Below are 18,148 nucleotides of genomic sequence, written 5' to 3'. Positions count from 1 at the left end.
ATGATTCAATCACCATCGCACTACCCTATCCCATCTGGACAAGAGGAATACCTATGTAAGAATGCTGTTCATTGACTAAAGCTCAGCATTCAACACCATAGTACCCTCCAAGCTCATCATTAAGCTCGGGGCCCTGGATCCTGGACTTCCTGACGTTCCGCCCCCTGGCTGGAAGGTATTAAACACCACCACTTTGCTGATTCTCAACACAGGGGCCCCACAAGGGTGCGTGTCCAGCCCCCTCCAGTACTCCCTGTTCAACTCAATCATCAACACAACAGTAGTAGGCCTGATTACCAACAATGACGAGACAGCCTACAGGGAGGAGGTGAGGGCCCTGGGAGTGTGGTGCCAGAAAAATAACCTCTCACTCAAAGTAAACAAAACAAAGGAGCTGATCGTGAACTTCAGGAAACAGCAGAGGGAGCACGCCTTTATCCACTTCGACGGGACCGCAGAGGAGCAGGTGGAAAACTCAAAGTTCCTCGGCGTACACATCACTGCCTCCAGGACACCTACAGCTCCCGATGTCACAAGAAGGCCAAAAAGATCATCAAGGAAAACAACCACCCGAGTCACTGCCTGTTTACCCTGCTATCATCCAGGCTGCTGCCCCATGTACATAGACTTGAAATCCCTGGCCACTTTAATAAGTGAACACTAGTCACTTTAATGTTAACACGTTTTTGCTTTACTCATCTCATATGTATATACTGTATTTTAGTCTATGCCACTCCGACATTGTTCATCATAATATTTATATATTCCTTAACTCCATTCTTTTACTTTTAGGTTTGTGTGTATTGTTAAATATTACTGCACTGTTGGAACTAGAAACAAGAATTTCACTATACCCGCAATAACATCTGCTAAACGTGTATGTGACCAATAAAAGTTGATTGTTTTTAGACTTTCTTTCAATGAGATCTATACCTCACATTTCTATGTGAATTTGGTCAGGATGCCCAACAAGTTACATGTTGCAGCTTTAAGTTGTGAATATCAGCCACCCAACTTCATATGGGAGTTATCCTGAGCCTATTGATTCTCATTGCAATGTGTTTACACAACGGGAAATGCAGTAGGCTATTTTCTTTTTCGATGTGATCAGCTCGTAAAAAATATACGTATACAAACTTAACCACTGATCATGACAATTTAGCCGACAGGGTGAAACTCCTGGACAGCAGTTGTGAGTATCCTGATTGTCCATTGTATATTATCCATTTTTACTTTGACCTGTCCTGTTTTTAGGATATGGTGTTAACATGTCAGCACATTTTTTATTTGATTGGGTGCCATTTTAGGTTAGGCTATTTGATCGGCGAAAGTGCGTGATGCAAAAAGCGTGCCTCATTACACGATCATACATTTTATCGCCAACCTGTAGGCTATAGAAAAGGCCACATACTCGATCTGCAGCATGATTTATGTTAGATGATTTTCTGGCGGGATGTGGGTGGAGAGCCGCAGCGATGAGTCTCTCCAACAGCACCCTGGAGGGGCACGCTGCTAATGGACAAGCTAAATATTTGGTGCCCCTGCCTTTGACAAAGTGGGAACTGTTCATCACAGAGCAGCATCAGAGCTCACCTAAAAAGCCTAGTTAGTTGCTTTAGTTAATAAAGATATATTTCGTGACAAATTGTATTTCGTGACAAGATATATTTCGTGAGAAGTTGTCACGAACCGGCTCAAAGCCCGTAACAAAGGGAGACAACGTGGAGATAAGGAGTAACAAAAATATATCTTTATTAACTAAAGCAACTAAGGAAAATATACAATGGTGTGTGTAATCAGTAATCAGTAGTGTGAGTGTTTTGCATGCATGAATGTGATAATGCAGGGTGTTGAAAGGTGCCAAAGCAAACAAACAAAAGGCCACCAAGAACCACAACACAATCTACAAAGGTGTCTGCATGGAGAGAGTCTCCTCCATAAATGTGGAAGAGGTCTATTTATCCTGGGAGACACCTGGCCCAGGTGTTTCCCATGAAGCTGACGACCCTCTCAACTCCGCCCACCGGCATCCTAATAAGGAAACAAGAACAAAGACATAATACTGCAGACAGAGTGGGAGGGTCGTCACATTCCCCCCCATAAAACCGGGGACCAACAAGGACCCCGGAACAACATACCAGCACTGCGTCCCAAATTGACACAGCCTCTGCGTCCCAAATTGACACAGCCTCTGCGTCCCAAATTGACACAGCCTCTGCGTCCCAAATTGACACAGCCCCTGCGTCCCAAATTGACACAGCCTCTGCATCCCAAATTGATGAGGGGTTATGTGTTCACACCTCCACCTGCACCAACTAACCTCCTTCTCCCCAGACCTCAGCAACCTTTGCACATAGGAAGCAATATTTAAGAGGAAAGAAGAACACAAGACCAGGAGGGAACAGACAGGAAAGATAGAACATGACAACCCCAAACAATGGTCAGTCACGTAAACATTCAGGAACATGGCACAAAAGACCAACAGCTACAAACTCTAACGAAAAGAACATCAGGGTCCTTCTTAATTTTTACAACTCCCAACGATTCATAGTCACTTCCAACGATTCATAGTCACTTCCAACGATTCATAGTCACTTCCAACGATTCATAGTCACTTCCAACGATTCATAGTCACTTCCAACGAAACAGAATTTCACTCATTTCAATCATTTAACCTTGTAGTGTTCAGCGATCTTCAACAGCTGTTCTTTAGTTCATAATTCTAACAGGTCCTCTGATGGAAAGCGAATGAACTTGTATACATGAGACACCATAGTCATAAGTAAATAATCTTGCTCAACCCCTCTGCTGAGCACATCAGACCACAACCAGAGAAATGACAATCACCCTGAGCACCACAGAAGAGAGATGAGATACGGAGCTTCCCCAAAACCTACAATAACTCAACCCTAGTCTTCGTGCAGATTTGCGGTGGGTATTTACGCACTGTAGCCCGCTGGCAAGGAAATAGAACTCCCCAGCATGCTGGCAAATTCCACCAAGCCACGGATGTGCCCCCGAGACAACTGCTCAGTCCACAGACACCACACAAAAATAACAAACATTTAACCATGCCCAACATGTCCAAAATTGAAACACGTCGCTAAGCCTATCAGGGGAAAAAGGCTATAGCTCCGGGTAGCAAGTTCCACTACCCTACACAAATCTCCTACCGAGGTACACAGCCGATTTGCTCACCTCCTCAGACTGACTTCCCAACAGAAAGTAGAACAAGAGTTTCCAGGCTAGGCAGGGCCTGGAAACGAACCATTATCTCTCCAACGCAGCACACAAACCAAACAACAAAGGCAACCAATACTGGGCCTATCAAACTCAATATGCAAACCAAACACGTACCTCCATGGTCTCCCAAACCAATAGTTCAAAGATCCCGGATGGCACCACCCCTATGGTGAAGCATGGTGGTGGCAGCACCATGCTGTGCAGATGTTTTTCAGTGGCAGGGACTGGGAGACTAGTCAGTATGATCGATGGAAAGATGAACGGAGTAAAGTACAGAGAGATCCTTTGATGAAAACCTGCTCCAAAGCTCTCTGGACCTAAGACTGAGGCGAAGGTTCACCTTCCAACAGGACACCAACCCTAAGCACACAGCCAAGACAATACAGGAGTGGCTTCGGGACATGTCTCTGAATGTCCTAGAGTGGCCCAGCCAGAGCCCGGACTTGAACCCGATCAAACTTCTCAGGATAGACCTGAAAATAGCTGTGCAGCGACGCTCCCCATCCAACCTGACAAAGCTTTAGAAGATCTACAGAGAAGAAATGGGAGAAACTCCCAGAGGGTACTGTGCTTGCATATATTATGCTCAGTGTTCAAATGGAGAACAGTGCCTTTGGAAAGTATTCATAACCCTTGACTTATGCCACATTGTTGTTACAGCCTGAATTCAAAATCGATAAGATCGATTTTTCTTCTCACCCATCTGCACACAATACCCCATAATGACAAAGTGAAAACATGTTTTTAGAAAAGTTTTAGAAATGTTTTGAGAATGAAATGCAGAAATTCTAATTTACATAAGTATTCACTAGCCTGAGTCAATATTTTATAGAAGCAATTTTGGCAGCGATTACAGCTTTTAGACGTCTTGGGTATGTCTGTGTCCTGTGTCAGCTTTGCACATCTGGATTTGGGGATTTTCTCCCATTCTTCCTTGCAGATTTTCTCAAGCCCTGTTTTGTTAGATGGGGAGAGGCGGTGAACAGCAATCTTCAATTCTTTCCACTGATTTTTTATGGGATTCATGTCTGGGCTTTGGCTGGGTCATTCATTGACTTTCACATTCTTGTTCTGAAGCCATTCCAGCGTTGCTTTGGGTCATTGTCCTGTTGGTACATAAATCGTCATCCCAGTCTGAGGTCGTTTGCCCTCTGAAGCAGGTTCTCATCAAGGATTTGCCTGTATTTGGCTCCATTCGAAAAGGGAGAGGCCCATATTTACCTCGTACATTTCACAAAAATATGGTTAACCGTTTCCTCTATATACAGTAATTACACAATCCAGTACCATGTTTCCCTATCAATTTCAAAGATGAATTAAATCCCATAATTTCCCTTCTAACTGCACCTGTATATCCACAATATTCTTTTTCACTGTTCGTTTTGCTATGATATCTACTATATCATTTTCATAAACACCTGTATGAGCCGGCATCCAACAGAACTGAATTTCAATACCATTTCTTTGTAACCCCAACAACAGCATCATTATGTCTAACCACAAATCCTCATGTTCTGACATTCCAGATCTTAAACTACACAAAACTAATGCGGAGTCCCAACATACAGTGCCTTGCGAAAGTATTCGGCCCCCTTGAACTTTGCGACCTTTTGCCACATTTCAGGCTTCAAACATAAAGATATAAAACTGTATTTTTTTTTTTTTGTGAAGAATCAACAACAAGTGGGACACAATCATGAAGTGGAACGACATTTATTGTATATTTCAAACTTTTTTAACAAATCAAAAACTGAAAATTTGGGCGTGCAAAATTATGATTGAGCGTCGTTAGGGTTTGGCCGGGGTAGGCCGTCATTGTAAATAAGAATTTGTTCTTAACCGACTTCCCTAGTTAAATAAAGGTTAAAAAAAAAGATTCACCAGCTAATAGATTCATCTTCCTACAATCAACTTTTCCATTAATTTACAGAGATTTGATGTAAGTGCAATATGTCTATAACAAGCAGGACTGGATGGATCTTTACCAGGATTCACAAAAGGCAAAACCTCAGCATGTTTCCATCCTGATGGAAGCACTCCTGTCCTCCATATTTTGATAAGTAAACTCAAAAATCTTTCCCAAAACTTCTGTGAGCAGATGTATAAACATAATGTAGCATAATTTATCCTCACTTGGAGCAGTGCAACCACACACCTCTTGTTATATCGAGCGAACATGATGAATTCAGCATTCAGTGATTTCCCAGACTCAAACTTCTTATTGTATACAGTTGAAGTCGGAAGTTTACATATACCTTTAAATGAATACATTTAAACTCAGTTTTTCACAATTCCTGACCGTTAATCCTGTCTTAGGTCAATTAGGATCACCACTTTATTTTAAGAATGTGAAATGTCAGAACAACTGCTGAGAGAACGATTTATTTCAGCTTTTATTTATTTCATCACATTCCCAGTTGGTCAGAAGTTTCCATACACTCAATTAGTATTTGGTAGCATTGCCTTTAAATTGTTTAACTTGGGTCAAACAATTCTGGAGGCCTTCCACAAGCTTCCCACAATACGTTGAGTGAATTTTGGCCCATTCCTCTTAACAGAGCTGGTGTAACTGAGTCAGGTTTGTGGGCCTCCTTCCTTTCAGTTCTGCCCACACATTTTCTATAGGATTGAGGTCAGGGCTTTGTGATGGTCACTCCAATACCTTGACTTTGTTGTCCTTAAGCCATTTCGCCACAACTTTGGAAGTATGCTTGAGGTCATTGTCCATTTGGAAGACCCATTTGCAACCAAGCTTTAACTTCCTGATTAATGTCTTGAGATGTTGATTCATTATATCCACATAATTTTCCACCCTCATGATGCCATCTATTTTGTGAAGTGCACCAGTCCCTCCTGCAGCAAAGCACCCCCACAACATGATGCTGCCACTCCCGTGCTTCACGGTTGGGATGGTGTTGTTCGGCTTGCAAGCCTCCCCCTTTTTCCTCCAAACAGTTCTATTTTTGTTTCAACAGCCCAGAGGACATTTCTCCAAAAAGTATGATCTTTGTCCCGATGTACAGTTGCAAACCGTAGTCTGGCTTTTTTATGCCTGTTTTGGAACACCTAATCAAATGGCTACTCAGACTATTTGCATTGCTCCTTTTACCCCGCTGCTACTCTCTGTGCATAGTCACTTTAATAACTCTACCTACATATACATATTACCTCAACTAACCTGTGCCCCCCGCACATTGACTCTGTACCGGTACCCCCATGTATATCGTCTTGCTATTGTTATTTCTTTAGTTCTTTAGCTCTTTAGTTATTTGTTACTTTTATTTCTTATTCTTATCCGTATTTTTTAAAACTGCACTGTTGGTTAGGGGCTCGTAAGTTAACATTTCACTGTTGTATTCAGTGCTTGAGACCTAATAAAATTTGATTTGATTTGATTCGTCCAACCTTCAAGTGTCTGTCATATTTCCTCTTCTCTCTGTTTTGATCCTGTTTCAGAGCCTGAGAAATTTTAAAAGGTCAGTGACTGACACACACACACACACACACACACACACACACACATGCACTGCCCTGCAGGTCCATCTCTCTCTGAGCGATGAGAGACGACAGCTGGCCATTGGGGTTGGCTGTTGGCCGGTCTCTGCTACCCTGGCCAGCACCACTGTTCCTCAGCTGGTCTATGGGACTTTACAGATGCCTGCAGCTGCTCTATAAGCCTATGAGAGAGAGGAGGTAGAGGAAGAGAGAGAGAGAGAGAATTAAAGAGTGAGAGGTAGTCCATTGGTGTAACATGTAAGGTCAAACTTTGTTTGGTGTATGATTCTATGGAGGGAACAAAATAAACCAGCTGTCAGCTGGAGTGGTTGTAAAGCTCACCACCACTGGACTCTGCAGCACTGAAAATGCGTTCTCTGGAATGATGAATCATATCCCACACCATGTTTCAGTTTGATATGTTGAATAAAATAATAAGGACACCAATGTCAAGTTCAATAGCCTTGTTCAAGCATTGTACAAATCCCTACACACAGTGTCCAGGGAACAGCCCAGCGAGTCGATTACCTATCAACTAGACTCCGTAACAGCCTGCACAGAACCCTGACCTTAACCCCATCGAATCCCTTTAGGATGAATTGGAACGCCAACTGCAAGCCAGGGCTAATTTCAAAACATCAGTGCCCTACCTCACTAATGCTCTTGTGGCTGAATGGAAACATACTTTTGGAAACATATAACGCTCTGGTGAGAGCAGTGTAAGTTTTATGATTGGAAAGAAATCCTTTGAATTCATGATCCTATTTTAAACTACAGTAATAAACTTAATGAAGCCTTCATAAATCCTTTATAACACCCATATACAAAAAGCAAATGTCTAAATGGGGTGCATTGTTGCGTTTTGAGTTTGCAAGAAAGGCATTTCAATGTACTTGTGCATGTGACATTAAAACTCGAAACTTGAAATGGTAAATAGGTAGTTATAGGTGCTTTTTTTCTATCTTCATGCCCCTTGTGCTGTTGTCTGTGCCCAATAATGTTTGTACCATGTTTTGTGCTGCTGCCATGTTGTGTTGCTACCATGCTGTGTTGTCATGTGTTGCTGCCTTGCTATGTTGTTGTCTTAGGTCTCGCTTTATGTAGTGTTGTGTTGTCTCTCGTTGTGATGTGTGTTTTGTCCTATATTTATACAGTATTGTATAGATTTTTTATTTTGAATCCCAGGCCCTGTCCCCGCAGGAGGCCTTTTGCCTGTTGGTAGGCCATCATTGTAAATAAGACTGTGTTCTTAACTGACTTGCCTAGTTAAATAAAAAATAAACAAATATAAATGTTTGGCAAAGCACCAGATCACCTATAATATACAGTATATCATCCATCCTTAGTATGACTTATAAATCACTTAGTGAGTATGCAAATAGGCTAGTCTTCATGTAGACTAATATATCTGCACCTTGTGTTATCTCCTTCATGGTGAATGGTTCATCAGTGGTCCTTGGGCCCAACTGCCCCTGGTCTTCAGTGAAGTCAATTTCTGCTGACCATTTGGTTGGGCCTAAACACTGATCTTGTGTTTTACAAGAAGTATAAACCAAGCAGTAAACATATGAAAAAGAGGATTCTTCATAAAATGATATCTAGTTGTGTAAACTCATTTCTTGGAGTATTTGGACTGTTTAGAGCAGCAAAATATTTGAATACCTCTTGCAGCAGACGGTTCCTCCTGACCTTCAATGTCACCCGTTCTAGAACTCAGCAAACCCTTTGAAGAGGGGGATGACCGCAGCTGCTTTCCCAAAGATTGGAAAGCAGCTGCGGTCATCCCCCTCTTCAAAGGGGGGGACACTCTTGACCCAAACTGCTACAGACCTATATCTATCCTACCATGCCTTTCTAAGGTCTTCGAAAGCCAAGTCAACAAACAGATGACCGACCATTTCGAATCTCACCATACCTTCTCTGCTATGCAATCTGGTTTCAGAGCTGGTCATGGGTGCACCTCAGCCACGCTCAAGGTCCTAAACGATATCTTAACCGCCATCGATAAGAAACATTACTGTGCAGCCGTATTCATTGATCTGGCCAAGGCTTTCGACTCTGTCAATCACCACATCCTCATCGGCAGACTCGGTTTCTCAAATGATTGCCTCGCCTGGTTCACCAACTACTTCTCTGATAGAGTTCAGTGTGTCAAATCGGAGGGTCTGCTGTCCGGACCTCTGGCAGTCTCTATGGGGGTGCCACAGGGTTCAATTCTTGGACCGACTCTCTTCTCTGTATACATCAATGAGGTCGCTCTTGCTGCTGGTGAGTCTCTGATCCACCTCTACGCAGACGACACCATTCTGTATACTTCTGGCCCTTCTTTGGACACTGTGTTAACAACCCTCCAGGCAAGCTTCAATGCCATACAACTCTCCTTCCGTGGCCTCCAATTACTCTTAAATACAAGTAAAACTAAATGCATGCTCTTCAACCGATCCCTACCTGCACCTGCCCGCCTGTCCAACATCACTACTCTGGACGGCTCTGACTTAGAATATGTGGACAACTACAAATACTTAGGTGTCTGGTTAGACTGTAAACTCTCCTTCCAGACCCATATCAAACATCTCCAATCCAAAGTTAAATCTAGAATTGGCTTCCTATTTCGCAACAAAGCATCCTTCACTCATGCTGCCAAACATACCCTTGTAAAACTGACCATCCTACCAATCCTCGACTTTGGCGATGTCATTTACAAAATAGTCTCCAATACCCTACTCAACAAATTGGATGCAGTCTATCACAGTGCAATCCATTTTGTCACCAAAGCCCCATATACTACCCACCTTTGCGACCTGTATGCTCTTGTTGGCTGGCCCTCGCTTCATACTCGTCGCCAAACCCACTGGCTCCATGTCATCTACAAGACCCTGCTAGGTAAAGTCCCCCCTTATCTCAGCTCGCTGGTCACCATAGCATCTCCCACCTGTAGCACACGCTCCAGCAGGTATATCTCTCTAGTCACCCCCAAAACCAATTCTTTCTTTGGCCGCCTCTCCTTCCAGTTCTCTGCTGCCAATGACTGGAACGAACTACAAAAATCTCTGAAACTGGAAACACTTATCTCCCTCACTAGCTTAAAGCACCAACTGTCAGAGCAGCTCACGGATTACTGCACCTGTACATAGCCCACCTATAATTTAGCCCAAACAACTACCTCTTTCCTTACTGTATTTAATTAATTAATTAATTTTGCTCCTTTGCACCCCATTATTTTTATTTCTACTTTGCACATTCTTCCATTGCAAATCTACCATTCCAGTGTTTTACTTGCTATATTGTATTTACTTTGCCACCATGGCCTTTTTTTTGCCTTTACCTCCCTTATCTCACCTCATTTGCTCACATTGTATATAGACTTGTTTATACTGTATTATTGACTGTATGTTTGTTTTACTCCATGTGTAACTCTGTGTCGTTGTATGTGTCGAACTGCTTTGCTTTATCTTGGCCAGGTCGCAATTGTAAATGAGAACTTGTTCTCAACTTCCCTACCTGGTTAAATAAAGGTGAAAAAAATAAAGAAATAAAAATAAATTTCCTGCCTGATTGATGTGATGTAAAAATGGTCAACTAGGTAACATATAGCTTCTACATTCTAAAAGTGAAATAATCAAAGAAACCTTTCCCACCTTCTACAATAGGTTTTTGTTATATATAATCAGAGAGGAAGAGGAGAAACATAGTTTGATTTAACCAGAAATATTTGATAACACCGATATAAAATATCTGGTGAAATCAAGCTTTGAGGTTGTTATGTAACGTTAGTATGGAGAAAACGGCCTTACTGCCATCTTGTGGAGAAGGTTGTGGAAAATTGCCGTTTTCGTCCGTAGGCAACTAACTATATCTGGGAGGGGTGTGGGGGGAAATAGCAACTGAAAAGCGATACAGTTTGAATGATTATTGGATATTTTTATTATTCTTTTAGTGTACCTATTTGTGGGCTTATATTTGTATTGCCTTAATTTCCCTTCATTTACGTGGAAGGGGATGTAGCTCAGTGGTAGAGCGCATGCTTTGCATGTATGAGGCCCCGGGTTCAATCCCCGGCATCTCCATGAATAATTTTCCCCCAAAATAAGGTTCCTTTAGTTTATAATTTCGCAAATAATATTTCGATTGTGCATTTACTATTTGTTTTATTTTTTATTTAACCTTTATTTAACTAGGCAAGTCAGTTAACAAATTCATATTTACAATGACTGCCTTGGAACTGCCTTGTTCAGGGGAAGAACGACAAATGTTTTCCTTGTCAGCTCGGGGATTCGATATGGCAACCGCTAACCACTAGGTTACCTGCCGCCCCCAGCATTAGCATTGATAAGTTTTATTAGCCAACAAGATATGTAAACAACCCGCACAGCTTTGTTTATTTACTTGTGCATTGTCAAATTGTGACCACCAGGGGCTCCCTCTCTGCATAAACAAAGACCACTGAGATTGATGAAGACACATGGGCTATCCTTATATGGCAACTAAATTTAATTAAACGTTTCACAAAACGCAACCAATTTTCATAGCGAAGAGAATAATAGTGTATAGTAGGCTAAATTATCATGATACAGTTTTAACAGAGGGAGCAGGACACTATCTTGCACTGACTCTATGCACAGTCATAAGACTATACACTGTGCTAAGTAGAACCTTATAGGGCTCTTCTGTTTGTCCCCATAGGGGAAACCTTTTTGGTGCTAGGTAGAACCCCTTGCAGAGGTTTCTACCTATAGCTCTCTATGTAGGGTTCTTCATAGAATCACGTGTAAATGGTTCTAGAACCCTCTATGAAGGAGTAAACTGTTCTACTAATAACTATTTTATCCTCTTTATCCTACAACACTCCATGATGGGTTCTCAGAGAACCCTTTTATCTTTGAGGCTGGTTCCACCAGCCTTATTAGACTTTAAAATTAAACTCTTTATGACACAACATTGCAAATTATAAGGTATTTCTTTGAGGGCCTAGATATAACCTAACAGAGCGGTGTTAGGAAACTCCTGGTTTTACAGGTGACATCAGGCCTGCAAATCACATTATGCTGGATGCAAAGTTATGCGTAATTCCTATTGGAATCCAGACAGATTGAGGATATCCAACAATTGGCATTTTTAATCACCCACAACCTGCATTCAGAATGACTACTAGGATAGGGAAATTGACTAATGGAATGATCTAAATCAACTGGAGCAACTATTTCAGTAATGGGTGCAATACGTCTCACTACTAACAGATTGGATTTGTTTAGAAAATGTATGTTATTCATCTTTGTGTAGCATAAGATTAATCAACCAATGATTACATGGAAAAAATACAGATATTGAAACAATTCTGAAAATCAACCTGTAGTAGAGCCTGCTGGGAAATATGCTAATGATGGCATGGTTTTGAGCGTTTTACTAATCAAAGAGTAAAAATGACACAATCACACTCAACTCTGGTTATTAACAACAACACAACAACACTAGGGTTATTTTACACCATTAAGTGTACACCACTTCATTTAACTCCTGAATCAACATTATAAATTACACTGAAAAATCAACACTAGGTAAAACTGGCCAATTTGCTGTGTGCCATATACAATATAGTCCCTTCTTTTCTCCTACTCTCCGCTCAATAAAATCACAGAAAATACTCTTTATGCAAAGATGTCAGCTATGTCTGTACTGTATATGTAACATGATTAAGGCAATGCCAGATGTACAGTGCATTTGGGAAAGTATTCAGACCCCTTGACTTTTTTCACATATTAACTTCTGTAAATAACATTTTTTTTTAAATATTTTTTTTTTAATCTAAAAACTTGTTTTCGCTTTGTGCGTAGGTACAGTTTAAAACATTCCCACTTATCTTTTTAAAATGATCAGATTACTCAAACTCCTGATGTTCTATGTAGAACCCTTCTCCCCCTTCCAAATAATCCTTCTTCCCTTCCAAACAATTATTAAATGAAAACGGTTCTTAGGATGAAAAGGTTTCTAGGTAGAACTCTTTGCCTCACGAAGAATTGTTGTCTTCCAAAAAGGGTTCTTCAGATAAAAACGGTTCTTGGTAGAATCCTATCCCTCCACAAAGAACCCTTTTGGAACCCTTTTTTCTAAGACACACTAAATCAAATCGAATTTTATCTGTCACATGCGCCAAATAAAATACACAAGAATGGAGCTTTACAGGGAGTACCAGTACCTGATCAATGTGCAGGGTACAAGGCTTTTGAGGTAGATATGTACATGAAGGCATGGTAAAGTAACTAGGCGTAAAGGATGTCAAGCTGCTTGCTTAGGGAGTACCACTCCCAATTCGGCCTATACCTGGCACGAACTCGGGACCTCTGCCTTGCTAGCACACGTGACCGCCCTCCTTCAGCATCACAAAAGCTAGATATTCGCTGCCGCAAGTGGGGACACTTAAGTTTCAAACATCCCCATGTGCTACATAGACATCAGGATAGATCAGGATAATAGGAGTAAAATAAATAACAGTGTAGCAGTAGTATATGGTGAGTGTAAAAGTGTGTGTACATGTGTGTGTATATGTGTTTGTGTTGTGTTGGTTTGCGTGTGTGTGTGTGTGGGGTGTTGTGTGAGTGTCTGTTTAGTGTGTATATAGTGTGTATGTGCAAGAAAGGGTCAGTGCAGATAGTCCTGGTATCCATTTAATTAACTATTTTGCAGTCTTATGGCTACTTAGAAGTCTTACGAATAGACGTTGTTTGCCGGATGGTAGCAGAGTGAACAGTCTATGGCTTGAGTCTTTGCCAAATTTTCAGGACTTCCTCTGAAACCGCCTGATAAAGAGGTGCTGGATGGCAGGGACATCGGCCCCAGTGATGTACTAGGCTGTCCGCACCACACTCTGTAGCGCTTTGCGGTCAAGGGCAGTGCATTTGCTATACGTATTTTTTCAGCGTCATGAGAGAGAAGAGGCGCTGCCGTGCCCTCTTCACGACTGTGCGGGTGTATTTGGAACATGTTAAGTCCTTAGTGGTGTGGACGCCAAGGAACTTGAAGCTCTCGACACGCTCCACAACAGCCCCGTCGATGTTGATGGAGCCGTGCTCTCCCCTCTTTCTCCTGCAGTCCACGATCAGCTCCTTGGTCGTACTGGGGTTTAAAAGGCTTCTTAAGTTTCCACATTGAAATTTCAGACTTGATTTTCCCTTACGAAAAATATCAACCCCTACAACAATTTCCATTAATTTTAATCCACATAATAATTCACATTTCCTGTTGCTGCAGGATTATTATCCTGCTGTACCAAACCGGTTAAACATTTAGTAAATTGAGAATCTGCAAAAAGAAAAACCTGCGAGCCTCATTTTCTTGGACAAGTTACATAGGCTGGCAGTTAAATGGGCTCATGTCTGGAAGTGACCTGGGTGAGAGATCTTAATAAATTGAGAAAGTGATGATGATGATGGTGACGATGATGATTGTGGACTTCAGGAAACAGCAGAGGGAACACCCCCCTATCCACATCGATGGAACAGTAGTGGAGAGGGTAGCAAGTTTTAAGTTCCTCGGCATACACATCACAGACAAACTGAATTGGTCCACTCACACAGACAGCATCGTGAAGAAGGCGCAGCAGCGCCTCTTCAACCTCAGGAGGCTGAAGAAATTCGGCTTGTCACCAAAAGCACTCACAAACTTCTACAGATGCACAATCGAGAGCATCCTGTCGGGCTGTATCAACGCCTGGTACGGCAACTGCTCCGCCCTCAACCGTAAGGCTCTCCAGAGGGTAGTGAGGTCTGCACAACGCATCACCGGAGGCAAACCACCTGCCCTCCAGGACACCTACACCACCCGATGTTACAGGAAGGCCATAAAGATCATCAAGGATATCAACCACCCGAGCCACTGCCTGTTCACCCCGCTATCATCCAGAAGGCGAGGTAAGTACAGGTGCATCAAAGCTGGGACCGAGAGACTGATAAAAAACAGCTTCTATCTCAAGGCCATCAGAGGGTTAAACAGCCACCACTAACATTGAGTGGCTGCTGCCAACACACTGACAATGACACTGACTCAACTCCAGCCACTTTAATAATGGGAATTGATGGGAAATGATGTAAATATATCACTAGCCACTTTAAACAATGCTACCTTATATAATGTTACTTACCCTACATTATTCATCTCATATGCATACGTATACACTGTACTCTATATCATCGACTGCATCCTTATGTAATACATGTATCACTAGCCACTTTAACTATGCCACTTTGTTTACATACTCATCTCATATGTATATACTGTACTCGATATCATCTACTGTATCTTGCCTATGCTGCTCTGTACCATCACTCATTCATATATCCTTATGTACATATTCTTTATCCCCTTACACTGTGTATAAGACAGTAGTTTTGGAATTGTTAGTTAGATTACTTGTTGGTTATTACTGCATTGTCGGAACTAGAAGCACAAGCATTTCGCTACACTCGCATTAACATCTGCTAACCATGTGTATGTGACAAATAAAATTTGATTTGATTTGATTTGATAACGATGACAGTGATGACGACAATGAGTATGGTTTGTTATGAGCAACAGTATGTTGATGAGATCTTGGCGTTGATAAGACCATTAGCCACAGATGTCTCACACTCTGCCTCCAAATTGCTGCAATTGTGTCAGCAGTGGGATGACCTCATATGGAAGCCTGGGTGAGCGCGTGAAGGGGCTTGAAAGAAGTTCAGTCATCGTTATAAAACTGCGGTTGATAAGACTGTTGACCACTTCCCCAAGGGGGACATCTTTCTTGAAGCATTTGTTTTGTACTGCCTCGCCCAGGCATCTCTCACACTCCTGCAGAATCGCTGCAATATTCATTGTGAATTACCCCTAATTCACAGTGCATCAATTGGTATTTTAGTACGAGGCTGGAAAAAAATCAATTTAGCACATTACAACTCCACCCACTTTTACCAAATTATATGAAATTTCTGATTTTTAGAGAGAAGGATTCATTTTGATACATAATGTTAGTCATTTCCAAGACATTTTCACCTCTCCAACATTTGAAAAAGGGTATTTTGTGACAAAGTTAGGTGTTTGAATGTTCCACACAGGAAAATTCTCTGAGGCCTGAGGTCTTCCTATGAGTCTCAATCAAGTTGGTGAACACTACATAGGACAGATTGTACCGAAGTTAGATCTAGTGGTGATCTGCTGTTCATAACGTGTCGTACTCAACATGAGAGTAGGCTACCCTCTGATGATGTTCTTTACCATCGCCCCTCTTTATGTTCTACAATACATTTGTCTCTTCACAGATGGACCTAGAGGCTGTGCTCTGGCATATTGCAGTCAGGGTGTTAAAGGATCAATTAGTGATTTAGGATGAATGGATTCCTCTGACTGAGACTCATCTTCTCAATCCATGGCTACCCCTAATCAGACCATACTGGCTATTAAAAATGTTATCCAATTTGCTCACACAAATAAAATCACTTAAACCATAAATAGAGAGGCCATCATAGCACACTTCCTATTCTGGTTAACTACCACAGGTATGTAGCCCCTCTAATTAATTTCCCTCTCTGGATTACCCTCTATGGTTTTCTCTGCAAGCTGGTACCATTCCTCCAGGTGACTGCCATAGCAACCAGCATCCTGACCACGACCTGCATTGCCAGGGAGGTCGTGGTTATCAAACACATGGGTTATCACATTGCTTAAAAACCTCTTCAGGATACGCCCCTTTTTTCAATTTTCACAATGAAAATAATGATATCAAATAACATGAATGTATACAGTCGTGGCCAGAAGTTTTGAGAATGACACAAATATTCATTTTCACAAAGTCTGCTGCCTCAGTTTGTATGATGGCAATATGCATATACTCCAGAATGTTATGAAGAGTGATCAGATGAATTGCAATTAATTGCAAAGTCCCTCTTTGCCATGCAAATTAACTGAATCCCAAGAAAACATTTCCACTGCATTTCAGCCCTGCTAGCCATGATCCAAAAGGATCAGCTGACATCATGTCAGTGATTCTCTCGTTAACACAGGTGTGAGTGTTGACGGGGACAAGGCTGGAGATCACTCTGTCATGCTGATTGAGTTCGAACAATAGACTGGAAGCTTCAAAAGGAGGGTGGTGCTTGGAATCATTGTTCTTCCTCGGTCAACCATGGTTACCTGCAAGGAAACATGTGCCGTCATCATTGCTTTGCACAAAAAGGGCTTCACAGGCAAGGATATTGCTGCCAGTAAGATTGCACCTAAATCAACCATTTATCGGACCATCAAGAACTTCAAGGAGAGCGGTTCAATTGTTGTGAAGAAGGCTTCAGGGCGCCCAAGAAAGTCCAGCAAGCGCCAGGACCGTCTCCTAAAGTTGATTCAGCTGCGGGATCAGGGCACCACCAGTACAGAGCTTGCTCAGGAATGGCAGCAGGCAGGTGTGAGTGCATCTGCACGCACAGTGAGGCAAAGACTTTTGGAGGATGGCCTGATGTCAAGAAGGGCAGCAAAGAAACCACTTGTCTCTAGGAAAACCATCAGGGACAGACTGATATTCTGCAAAAGGTACAGGGATTGGACTGCTGTTGACCTTGGGTAAAGTCATTTTCTCTGATGAATCTCCTTTCCGAATGTTTGAGGCATCCAGAAAAAAGCTTGTCCAGAGAAGACAAGGTGAGCGCTACCATCAGTCCTGTGTCATGCCAACAGTAAAGCATCCTGAGACCATTCATGTGTGGGGTTGCTTCTCAGCCAAGGGAGTGGGCTCACTCACAATTTTGCCTAAGAACACAGCCATGAATAAAGAATGGTACCAACACATCCTCCGAGAGCAACTTCTCCCAACAATCCAGGAACAGTTTGGTGACCAGTTTGATGTCCAGGTTTCTGGACATCAAAGGATTGGTGAGTGATGTAGTATGTCTTGGAATCAGAACAGTAGGCTACTTGTCTGATTGAGAACATGATTTTGTGTTGGTCATGAAGTTGAGTTGATCCACTTTGTTTTAGGTGAATCAGGACCTTTTGCTGATGTTCGACGATGAAACATCCTCTAAGCTCCTTGAAAAGTGGGACATTGTATTGAAGCCCAAAGTCATCAAACTGACAAAATCCCTGACGATGACCACCGATTTGCGTCGCCTCCTGAAGTCTGCAGAAAAACTGCCAGAGAATGACAGGCAAACCAGTAAGTGGATTATCTCGTGAGTAGCACAATGTTTCAAACTCAGTGATATTGTTTTGTGATTTGGGGTGTTTTGCCTTTTCTTGCCCTCAGACTGGAACAAGGATATGTCCTCCCTGCTGCTGCTGCTTCATCTCCTCCCACCACCAGCAGGAGGGAAGAGGACCAAGATCAGTGCCAGTGATGCTGTGGGCAGGCTAGTGCACTTTCATAAGGAAAGATGATACAGTAATTGGTGTG

General features: G+C 42.2%; 1 non-coding gene across 1 annotated transcript; it reads left to right on the top strand.

Annotated features, from left to right (window-relative positions):
• Nucleotides 1-10,733: 10,733 nt before the first annotated feature.
• trnaa-ugc lies at nt 10,734-10,805 on the top strand. The gene has a single exon. It is a non-coding gene; the product is annotated as a tRNA-Ala (tRNA).
• The last annotated feature ends 7,343 nt before the right edge of the window (nt 10,806-18,148 follow it).

The sequence above is a fragment of the Oncorhynchus tshawytscha genome, linkage group LG33 (assembly GCF_018296145.1).
Source record: "Oncorhynchus tshawytscha isolate Ot180627B linkage group LG33, Otsh_v2.0, whole genome shotgun sequence".
NCBI classification, from domain to species: domain Eukaryota; kingdom Metazoa; phylum Chordata; class Actinopteri; order Salmoniformes; family Salmonidae; genus Oncorhynchus; species Oncorhynchus tshawytscha.
The sequence above is the reverse complement of the archived record's forward strand: the minus strand, read 5'-3'. Positions and strand labels throughout refer to the sequence as shown.